At 48.0% G+C, this 10,968-nt stretch overlaps 1 non-coding gene across 1 annotated transcript; it reads right to left on the bottom strand.

Moving 5' to 3' along the window:
* Positions 1 to 967: 967 nt before the first annotated feature.
* Positions 968 to 1,081, bottom strand: LOC137320338 (U5 spliceosomal RNA). The gene has a single exon (XR_010962494.1). It is a non-coding gene; the product is annotated as a U5 spliceosomal RNA (small nuclear RNA).
* Positions 1,082 to 10,968: the final 9,887 nt, after the last annotated feature.

Genomic DNA, 10,968 nt, shown 5'->3' with positions numbered 1-10,968 from the left:
AATACACATGATGTGGAGATGCCGGTGTTGGACTGGGGTGTACAAATGTAAGGAATCTTACAACACCAGGTTATAGTCCAACAGTTTTATTTGAAAATCACAAGCTTTCGGAGGCTTTCTCCTTCGTCAGGTGAGTGTCGGGTTCCTTGAAAATTACTGCATATATAGTCACAGAACAATGCCTTGTGATTACAGATAATCTTTCCAACTGCCCGTTATCAAGGCCATCAAATGAATTGAATAGTGTTCAGACAGAGAAACATTAGATACCAGACTACTGAATATACAAACGGCCAGAACCACAGACAGAGAGGGAGAGAGAGAGAGAAACATCCGAAAGGAAGAGAAAGAGAGAGAATGACCAGTTGTATTAAAAACAGATAACTTTTTTTTCCGCTGGGGGGGTTACGTGTAGCGCGACATGAACCCAAGATCCCCGTTGAGGCCGTCCTCATGGGTGCGGAACTTGGCGATCAATTTCTGCTTGACGATTTTGCGCGTAACCCCACCAGCGGAAAAAAAGTTATCTGTTTTTAATACAACTGGTCATTCTCTCTCTTTCTCTTCCTTTCGGATGTTTCTCTCTCTCTCTCCCTCTCTGTCTTTGGTTCTGGCTGTTTGTATATTCAGTAGTCTGGTATCTCATGTTTCTCTGTCTGAACACTATTCAATTCATTTGATGTCCTTGATAACGGGCAGTTGGAAAGATTATCTGTAATCACCAGGCATTGTTCTGTGACTATATATGCAGCAATTTTCAAGGAACCCGACACTCACCTGACGAAGGAGAAAGCCTCCGAAAGCTTGTGATTTTCAAAAAAAACTGTTGGACTATAACCTGGTGCTGTAAGATTCCTTACATGACTAATACACATAAGGCCACCTCATCACAACAAATACAATTCTACCAAGACACACCTATGCCATATACACAACTAAAGATAAATCTTTCTTTCAGTAATAAATGAGCCCCACAAAAGCAGGGCATCAAAAAATTATTTAAAACTCCAAATGCTCCTCTCCACGGAAATCTTTAGTAAAAGACGAAAGATTTATACGATCTGAAGAGAAACCAGAGTGATATAACCACAGCCAATTGCTCCTAAGCGATGACATACCTCTTTAACATTGTACTGAGATGCTAGACCTACCATCCAGAGAAAACATATTATCACAGAGCAACACAGCAAGTGGAAAAGTAACGACAATCTTCAATCTCCGTGAAAATTACAGTCAAACCTGAAGCTTGCTTTGAAAGTACCATGTCGAACATTATGGGTATGTAAATGAGCTCTGAGCTTTGTGGAGGCTGGGTTGACAGTGACGTGTGCAATTCTCACTTGGGTACAACTTTAGTTTATATGTTTATTCTCTCTCTGTGTTTGAACTTTCAGATGAGAAATTTTAATCAGCAGTTTCCGTTAGTGAACAAACCGTATTTTAGTTCATACAAGAAGCCACTGACACAATGAGAGCAGAGACAGAGCTCAGAGCCGTGTATGGAAAGGAGGCAACTGAGGGATCCACTCCAAAATCTAGCATCCATTTCACTGCTCTCAAATTTTTGAATTTAAATGTATATTTGACATAGAAACTAGACTTGTTGATGTATCTGTGGTGTTAATTTTAACTGTTGATCCATTCAATATCTGTATTCCACTTTCATTTACGGAATATATTTGAAAACGACAAAAAGCAAGAAATGAAGGCGTGTTTATTCTTTTGGGGTGAAATAAAGCAAACCAAAATATTAAAAATACTTCAAACGTACATGTTTACAACATTCACAATTCACTATCTGGGCTTGGGTATAGGGGGCAAAATTTCAAAATTTCCAGATGACACAAATCTTGAAATGTGGTAAACAACATGAGGATAGTAGCAGACTTCAGGAGAGAAAGGGTAGAGAGTGGTTCGACACCCAAGGGGCAATGGGAGTATAGAGCATGGTAGGAGGCTGGAAAATAGTGTGAGGTGTGATGTTTGATCAGGGTTAGAGGCCGGGAGAAGGGGAGCATAGTAACAGGCCGGAGGACAGCTCTAGAGGCTGGTGGGGGATGGGGGTAGTGTCTTTTTTATTTCAAAAAAATACATCTTTCTGCTACAATATGCCCTAGAATCAACAAGGGGTCAGGCCACATTAGATTTAATAATGAGAAATGAGCCAGATTTTGTCAACATCCTTATGGTGCGTGAACATTTATCTAATAGTGATCACAAAAAACGCTCCGCTCCGGCTGATCAACGTGTACGCCCCGGCTCTGAAGAGCGAGTGGCTGGCCGTCTTCCAGCAGCTCCCACTGCTGCTGGCGACGTCCAAGCCGGTCATTCTCGGCGGTGACTTCAACTGCATCATCGATGCGGCTGGACGATCCGGCAGAGCCAACAACAAACTGGACACAACGTCCAAACTCCTGATGGAAGCGGTGAAAGACGCCAAGCTGTGCGACGTCTTCAGCAACCCTGCAGATGGAGCGGCGCATCAATACACCTGGTCCAGACCAGATGGGTCCGTCCGTTCCAGGATAGACTTCCTGTTTGTGTCCCGGAAGCTCAAGGTCAGATCCATCAAGGTCACACCGGTGTTCTTCTCTGACCATTGCCTCCTCCTGGCCGACTGTCACCTACAGGACGATCAGAGAGTGGGCAGGGGGACATGGAAGCCCCTCTTTGATTCCCCAGTGCACTGGTGGGAAGCCATCAAGGCGATCATCAAGAGGTTCTTCATCCTCAAAGGTGTTCAGAAGGCGAGAGAGAGGCAGAGGGAAACGTCCCGACTCCAGAAAAGCATGCAGAATCTTCTCCTGCTGCAGTCGATGGGGATCGATGTCGGGGAGGAACTCAGAGAGGTGAAGGACCAGCAAGCTTCGCTCTTTACCTCCGAGGCCTCCAAGATCATTTTCCGGTCCAGAGTCCGCTCCGTGGAGCAGGACGAGACTTGCTTGCGTTTCTTCTTCCAAAAGGTGCACAGAGAGAGCTCTGTGATCAGCAGCCAGAAGGAAGAGGACGGCTCGGTCACGTCCTCGCAGCCCGACATACTGAGGATCTGCAAATCCTTTTATGCCGGACTCTACGACGCGAAGCCCACAGACAGCGCGGCCTCCCAGTCCTTCTTGTCGTCTATCACGGAGGTTCTAGACGACAGCAAGCGGGAGAGTGGTGATCCACCCCGATCAGACCTGCACCGTACCCGGCAGGAAGATCTCTGATAGCCTGGCGCTACTCAGGGATACGATCGCCTACGTACAGGACAGGGGGGTGAACACCTGCCTGATCAGCCTGGACCAGGAGAAGGCCTTTCACAGAATATCCCACACGTACATGATGGACATGCTCTCCAAAATGGGGTTTGGGGAGGGAATCCGCAATTGGATCCAACTGCTCTACACAAACATCAGTAGCACCGTTTCAATCAACGGGTGGGAATCAGAAAGCTTTCCGATCAAATCTGGAGTCAGTCAGGGCTGTCCTCTCTCCTCCGTCTTGTTTGTGTGTTGCATTGAGCCCTTTGCTGAGTCCATCAGGATGGATGCGGACATAAGAGGGGTGACGATCCCAGGCAGCGGAGGCACTCAGGTCAAGGCCTCCCTGCACATGGACGACGTTGCCGTCTTTTGCTCAGATCAGCTGTCGGTCCACAGATTGATGAGCATCTGCGACCAGTTCGAACTGGCCTCGGGGGCCAGGGTAAATCGCACCAAGAACGAGGCCATGTTCTTTGGGAATTGGACCGACCAATTCTTTGTCCCCTTCACCGTCAAGTCGGAATACCTGAAGGTGCTGGGGATCTGGTTCGAGGGGACCGGGTCGTGCACCAAAAACTGGGAAGAGTGTATTGCCAAGGTTAAGCAGAAACTGGGACTGTGGGATCGACAATCCCTCTCGATCGTGGGCAAGAGCCTGGTCATCAGGTGCGAGGTGCTCTCGGTGTTGCTGTACGTGGTGCAGGTCTGGCCCATACCTCGCTCCTGCGCCGTGACAGTCACCCGAGCCATCTTCCGCTTTATCTGGAGATCAAAAATGGACCGTGTCCGCAGGGTCACGATGTACAAATGTCCGGAGAAAGGGGGGAAAGGCGTGCCCAACGTGGCCCTCATCTTGATGGCCACCTTTGTGTGCGGCTGCATCAAGCTGTGTGTAGACCCTCTGTACAAAAAACACATAGTGTCACTACGTGCTGAGGTTCTACCTGTCCCCGGTGTTGAGAAGGATGGGCCTGGCCACACTGCCACGGAACGCTCCGTCCAGTTGGACCGGTCCACCCCACCTGTCCTTCGTGGAAAAGTTTGTGCAGAAAAACACCTTTGACCACAAGGTGATCAGCAAGTGGTCCGCACATAACGTCCTCGAGACCCTGCGAGAAAAGGAGATGGTGGATCCTGTCGGTTGATTCCCCAAGCAGTCTGTCAATGTCATTTGGCAGAACGCCTCATCGCCAGAGCTTTCAAACAAGCACCAAGACCTTGGCTGGTGGTGAGAAGGGCCCTTCCCGTCAGATCTTTCATGCACTCCTGGACTCTCAGCACCACCGCACACTGTCCCCGAGGAGGCTGCGGTGGAGACGAGACCGTCACCCATCTCCTTCTGGAATGTGCCTTTGCAAAGAAGGTCTGGAGAGAGATGCAGTGGTATCTGTCCAGGTTCGTCCCGAGCAGTTCCGTAACACAGCATTCTGTGCTCTATGGGCTGTTCTCGGGGACGCACACTGAGACGGACATCAACTGCTGCTGGAAGACCATCAACTCGGTGAAAGACGCCCTTTGGTCTGCCCGAAACTTGCTGGTCTTCCAGTGCAAGGTGCTGTCCTCGACCGAGTGTTGCAGACTGGCACATTCCAAGGTCCAGGACTAAGTGCTTAGGGACGCACTGAGGATGGGTGCGTCCGCCGCAAAGGCTCTGTGGGGAAAGGCAACCGTTTAGAGCCTTCCCGCCATTGTACCCGTAATAAATCTGTAATGTATCTGTAATGAATCACCTGTATTGATTGTGATGCAATGAGGCACCCTAGAATGTCATGAACTGTAATTATGTGCAATGTGTTTCATTGAACTGCACTTGATGTCACCTGCAAATTGCATAATCTGTATTGTGTACATTTGGAATGTGATATGAGAACTGTATTGTATGTACTGCTGCAAATTTTATGAATAAAGTATATTTTTTGAAAAAAAAGTGATCATAATATGATTGAAATAAAAACAGAAAATGCTGGAAATACTCAGGGAGCCAGGCAGCAACTGTGGAGAAAGAAATAGAGTTAACATTTCAGGTCGATGACCCCTCGTCAGAATTGGAAGAAGTTGAAGATTAAACAGTTTTTAAGCAAGTACAGAGCCAGGGAAAGTTGGGGAGGGAGAGGAAGGAGAGGAAACAACAAAAGGGAAGGTCTCTGATAGGGTGGAGGGCAGGAGTGATTAAATGACAAAGGGATGATGGTGCAAGACAAGGAGGGTGGTAATGGGACAAGTAAAGAAACAAAAGATGGGTCTAGAGGAGCTGTAAATGGAATCATCAGAACCATTACCAGCACCTGCTGTCCAAAAAAAGTGGGAGCAGGGTCGCTTCAATGATCACGAAGGTCGGGCCCCAGGACGAGCAAGTAAAATCAGCTATAACCAGTTGGAGCTTTGCTGATGTAGAGCTGGATCCTAAGGCTGGCCGGAGACCGGTCTAACACCTTTTTCCAGGAGGGTAAAAAGTTTTTTTTTGCAGCGGACATAGCGGCCAGAGCTTCCCGAGCACCTGGGCACAGGGTGTGCAACACCGTCAGGCTGACCGCAAGGACGGGTGAAGGAACCTCGCCGTGGCAACGAAACATCTTCGTGAAGAAAGTACTTCTCGAAGCCTGCGGATTCACGGCCATGGACACCTCCTGCCCGCAGGACTTCCCGAGGACAGATACTTCGACGTGACCTTCAGGGATGTCGCAGGATGCCTAAAGATACTCCAGGCCTTCAAGGAGAAGGGGAAGGAAGCGCCATTGTCACTTCTCACTGCGGAGATGCTCTTCACGCTCCCGCAGGGGATGGAACGGATGCTGACGGCCCACACGTTCAACCCGCATGTGCCAGTAATTGATGTGTTGATGTTCCTCAAGAGATAAGCGGAAGGAGCAAATCGGAGCATCGACATCGCGGACATGTTCAGGATCTGGACGAGCAAGAGGAGCATCAAGGTGATGCTGAGGGTGGATGACAAGGGCAAAATCATTCATTTCCCATCGAGTTTCGTGATTGGGATGAGTCATGGATACGCGGTGTAACAGGGGCAGCCCAGAGTGCGTCGATCCTGCGGCAAACCTGGGCATGAGGCGGCCTCCTGCAAGGCGATGATCTGCAGGAACTGCAGGGAGGAGGGCCATCAGACACTGGACTGTCAGGAGGCCAAGTGCTGCAACCTGTTTGGAGAGGCTGCTCATTTGTACAAGCCCTGCCCAAACCAGACACAGCTATGCACAGGCAGCGAGAGGCGAGGTGATAAAGGAGAAGAGAGCAGCAGTTGTGGCTGCCCCAAAGGAGGCCAGATCCCTCCCCACTGCCGTGGACCCCGTGAAGGAGCCAACGACAAGGAGGAGGACAAAGAGCAGGAAGTGAGCGTTGAGGAAACCAACCAAATCCCGACACTCAGCCCCGAGACTCTCCCTGAGCACCAGAGCCGATGGAAAGTGAGCCAGCGGCAGAAGAAAGTTGGATATCACAGCAAAAGAAAAAGAAGTCCCGAAAATCAGAGGAACTGACGGCCAAAGGTGGAACCAGCAGCAACAGGTGCTGAGAGCCACCAACGGACGACAGTGGATGCTACTCAGCTGACGAAAAAGGAAAAGGGGAGAGTCCCACCGACCCTCAAAGGAATAGGCAATACACAACTGAAACCAGTGACACAGACAGCAGGCTCCAGCTCCAGGAATTTGGCAGCTCCAGGGCATCAAGAGCAGCAATGAGCCCAGCACACCGCAACTCCAGGACGCCGGGAGAAGCGACATGGAGAGCGAAGTCCCCCAACTCCGGGCAACAGGGCGAAGCGACATGGAGAACAATGTCCCCCATCTCTGGGCAACCGGGAGCAGCACAACAGTCGCAGAGAGCGAACGACCGGCAAAGGCCGAGGAACCGAACCTGGTCATGGATCTCACAGACGCACCACCCCACGAGGCCCCGTCGACAACCCCCGAGTGCGGACACTCCTCCAACGGAGGACAGGCCTCATTCCTCAGCCCTTGGACTGTCCAGAAGTTCATGCACACTCCACAAATGCAGAATCAGGACCAATGGATGGAAATGGAGAGTAATGGTGAACCCGGACTAATGTAATTATAGGACCTTAATGTTTGTCCTTTTAGTATTTTTAAAATGGCTTTAAAATTTGCATCCATAAACATGCATTGTGTTAAATCGACTACGCAATGCGCTGCGACCCTGAACTACCTGTCCAGGGTCAAGAGGGACCTGCTGTTCTTGCAGGAATGTGGAATCCCGCACCTCAGCAACTATCGGCAGTGGTCATGCATGTGGACCCCAAGCGTGGATCCGATCGGGCAGTTCCCCAACCAGACAGTCGATGCCATTTGGCAGAACGTCTCGTCGCCAGAACTGACCAACAGGCACCAGTAGCTTGGGTGTTGGTGAGAAGGGGCCTCCCAGTGTGGTCGTTCCAAAACAAACGGAATCACAGCGCCACCGCGAACCGCCCTCGAGGCTGCGGCAGGGTCGAGAGCGTCATCCACGTCTTCATGGATTGCCCCTTCGTGCAGAAGATGTGGAGTGAGATGCATTGGTATCTGTCCCGGTTCATCCCAAACAGCTTGGGAACACACGACGCTGCGTTCTACGGGCTGTTCCCCGAAACACATACAGAGACAGATATCAACTGCTGCTGGAAGACCATCAACTCCGTGAAGGAGACCCTTTGGTCCACCCGAAACCTGTTGGTCTTCCAGCTGAAGGAGCTGCCCAAGAACAAGTGTTGCCGATTGGCACACTCCAAGGTCCAGGAGTACACGCTGCGGGATGCACTGAAGCATGGTGAGGCCTACACAAAGGCTGTATGGGGAAAGGCCACCGTGTAAGGCCACCCCACCTTGTATTGTACAGAATGTATTATAAGATATGTACTCTGTTTTGAATTGTAATGATGGGATCGGAGGTTGTATGATCCATATTGCATTACTTTGAATTGTAATTGCGCATTTACATTGAACGGTGTGTATCCTTAAATTTCATGAAATAAGGTATATTTTGAAATTTGAAAAAGAATTTGATGTGATACAAAACCCCAGTTTATACCCTTAAGGGGCAAGAGCTCTACTTGCAAAAAAAAACAGGCATGGACGATAAAAGAGGTAAGGGACAACATAAAACTAAAAGAAAAAGCATACAAAAATGAAGAAAAATAGCACAGATCCTGGTGACTGGGAGAGATACAAAGAACATCAAAGGGCGACAAAACAGACAGTAATAGCTACAAAAAGGGAGAATGAAAAGAAACTTGCAAGGGATATCAAAATCAACACAAAGAATTTTTACAATTATATTAGGAAAAAGAGGGTGGTCAAGAGCAATGTGGGCCCCTCAAAAACTGATAATGGTGATATTGTAAATGAAAATAAGGAAATGATGGACATGTTAAATAATTATTTTGCGTCAGTATTTACAATAGAGGAAGAGGATAGCTTGCCACATACCCCAAGGAAACTAATTTTAAACAGGGATGGGAACTCACCATAATTAACGTAAGCAAATTAACAGTAATGAAGAAAATAATGACACTAAAGAGTGACAAATCCCAAGGACCAGGTGCTTTCCATCCCAGGATTGTAAAGGAAGTAGGTGAGAACATTGCAGGTGCCCGAACTATAATCTTCCAAAGTCCTCTTGATTCAGGTACTGTTCCTTTAGATTGGAAAATTGCATGTTACTCCTCTATTTAAGAAAGGTGAGAGAGGGAAACCAAGGAATTATGGACCAGTTAGCCTAACATCTGTTGTCAGGAAATTACTAGAGTCTATAATTAAGGATAGAGTGACATAACAACTTGAAAAATTTCAGCTGATCAGACAGAGCCAGCATGGATTTGTGAAGGGTGGGTCATGCCTGACGAACCTGATTGAATTTTTTGAAGACGTAACTAAAGTAGTGGACAGGGGAATGTCTATGGATGTTGTTTATGTGGACTTCCAGAAGGCATTCGATAAAGTCCCTCATAAGAGACTGATAGCTAAAGTTGAAGCTCGTTGAATTGAGGATAAATTGTTGACCCGATTCGGAAATTGGTTGAGGGGCAGGAAACAGAGAGTTGGGAAAATTGGCAGGTACTCAAATTGGCAGGATGTGACGAGTGGTGTCCCACTGGGATCTGTGTTGGGACCTCAACTATGCACTGTATTTATTAATGACTTAGATGATGGGGTAGAGAGCCACATTAACAAGTTTGCCGATGACACAAAGTTAGGCGGCATTGTAATCAGTCTAGATGGAAGCATAAAATTACAAAGAGATATTAATAGATTAATTGAATGGGCAAAACTATGGCAAATGGATTTCAATGTAGGCAAGTGTGAGGTCATCCACTTTGGGCCGAAAAGATCGACCAGAGCACTTTCTAAATGATGAACAGCTCGACACAGTGGAGGTCAAAAGAGACTTCGGGGTCCATGTACACAGATCATTAAAATGCCATGGACCGGTCCAAAAAATAATCGAAAAGGCTAATGGAATGCTGGCCTTTATATCTAAAGGACTAGAATACAAGGGGGTAGAAGTTATGCTACAGTTATACAAAGCCCTGGTTAGACCACCTGGAGTACTGTGTTCAGTTCTGGGCACGCTCTTTAGGAAGGATATATTGGCCTTGGACGGAGTGCAGCGTAGATTTACCAGAATGATACCTGGACTCCAATGGTTTAATTACGAGGAGACATTACACAAACTAGGGTTGTATTCCCTGGAATTTAGAAGATTAACGGTTGATTTGAGCAAAATTTCCAAGATATTAAGGGGAACTGATAGGGTAGATAGAGAGAAAATATTTGCGCTGGTTGGGGAGTCTTAGACTAGGGGAATGAGCCGAAAAATTAGAGCCAGGACTTGCAGGAGTGAAGTTAGGAAACACTTCTACACACAAAGGGTGGTAGAAGTTTGGAACTCTCTTCCGCAAGTGGCAGTCGATGTAGCTCAATGGTTAATTTTAAATCTGAGATTGATAGATTTTTGTTAACCAAAGGTATTAAGGGATATGGAGTTAGGTCACAGATCAGCCATGAACTCATTGAGTGGCTGAACAGGCTCGAGGGGCTAAATGGCCGACTCCTGTTCCTATGTTCCGAATTAGGATAGTGATATAATTTTAACCTAATTTAACTGCAATTTTTTATGAGGAAAGAGATATAGGAGTAAATTTTAACCCCCAAGAACGGGTGGGTTGGGGGCGGGTGGGAGTTTAAAATAACAGTTTTTTGGAGCACGACCGCATCCTGGTTCGAACTCGCCCACTTCCGGGTTTAATCCAGGCAGGCTTGTATGTGTGCAGCCAGCAGACACCAGGAAGTCCCGCCCCCACTTAAAGCCAGCAGACCGATACTTAAAAGGGCATTTTACCTCATTGAGATACTTGAGGTACTTAATAGATTATGTATTACAACATAAAAATGAATTTAACCTCACCTGTTCGGGTTTGTCATCACTTCTGAATCACGTGAGCTGAAAGCAGGAGAGAAGGGCCGGATCCATGAGGTGAGTGCCTTTATTGCACTGCTTGTGGGCCCGGAGGAGCAGGAATGCTTCATCCAGGCCCAACAAGCTCACCTGGAACCCCGTGATCAAACGAGCCCCCCACCCCCGATACTGGTCAACCCTCACGCCCCACCCCCACACCATTGTGGACCCCCACCTAACTCAGACTCTTCACCCAACCTCCAGCGACCTCAGGTCTCCAAGTCACAGCCCCCCAATCTCCTCCCCGGCCCCCTGATCT

Source organism: Heptranchias perlo, chromosome 3, assembly GCF_035084215.1.
Source record: "Heptranchias perlo isolate sHepPer1 chromosome 3, sHepPer1.hap1, whole genome shotgun sequence".
Lineage (NCBI taxonomy): Eukaryota > Metazoa > Chordata > Chondrichthyes > Hexanchiformes > Hexanchidae > Heptranchias > Heptranchias perlo.
This window is presented reverse-complemented; position numbering and strand designations above follow the sequence as displayed.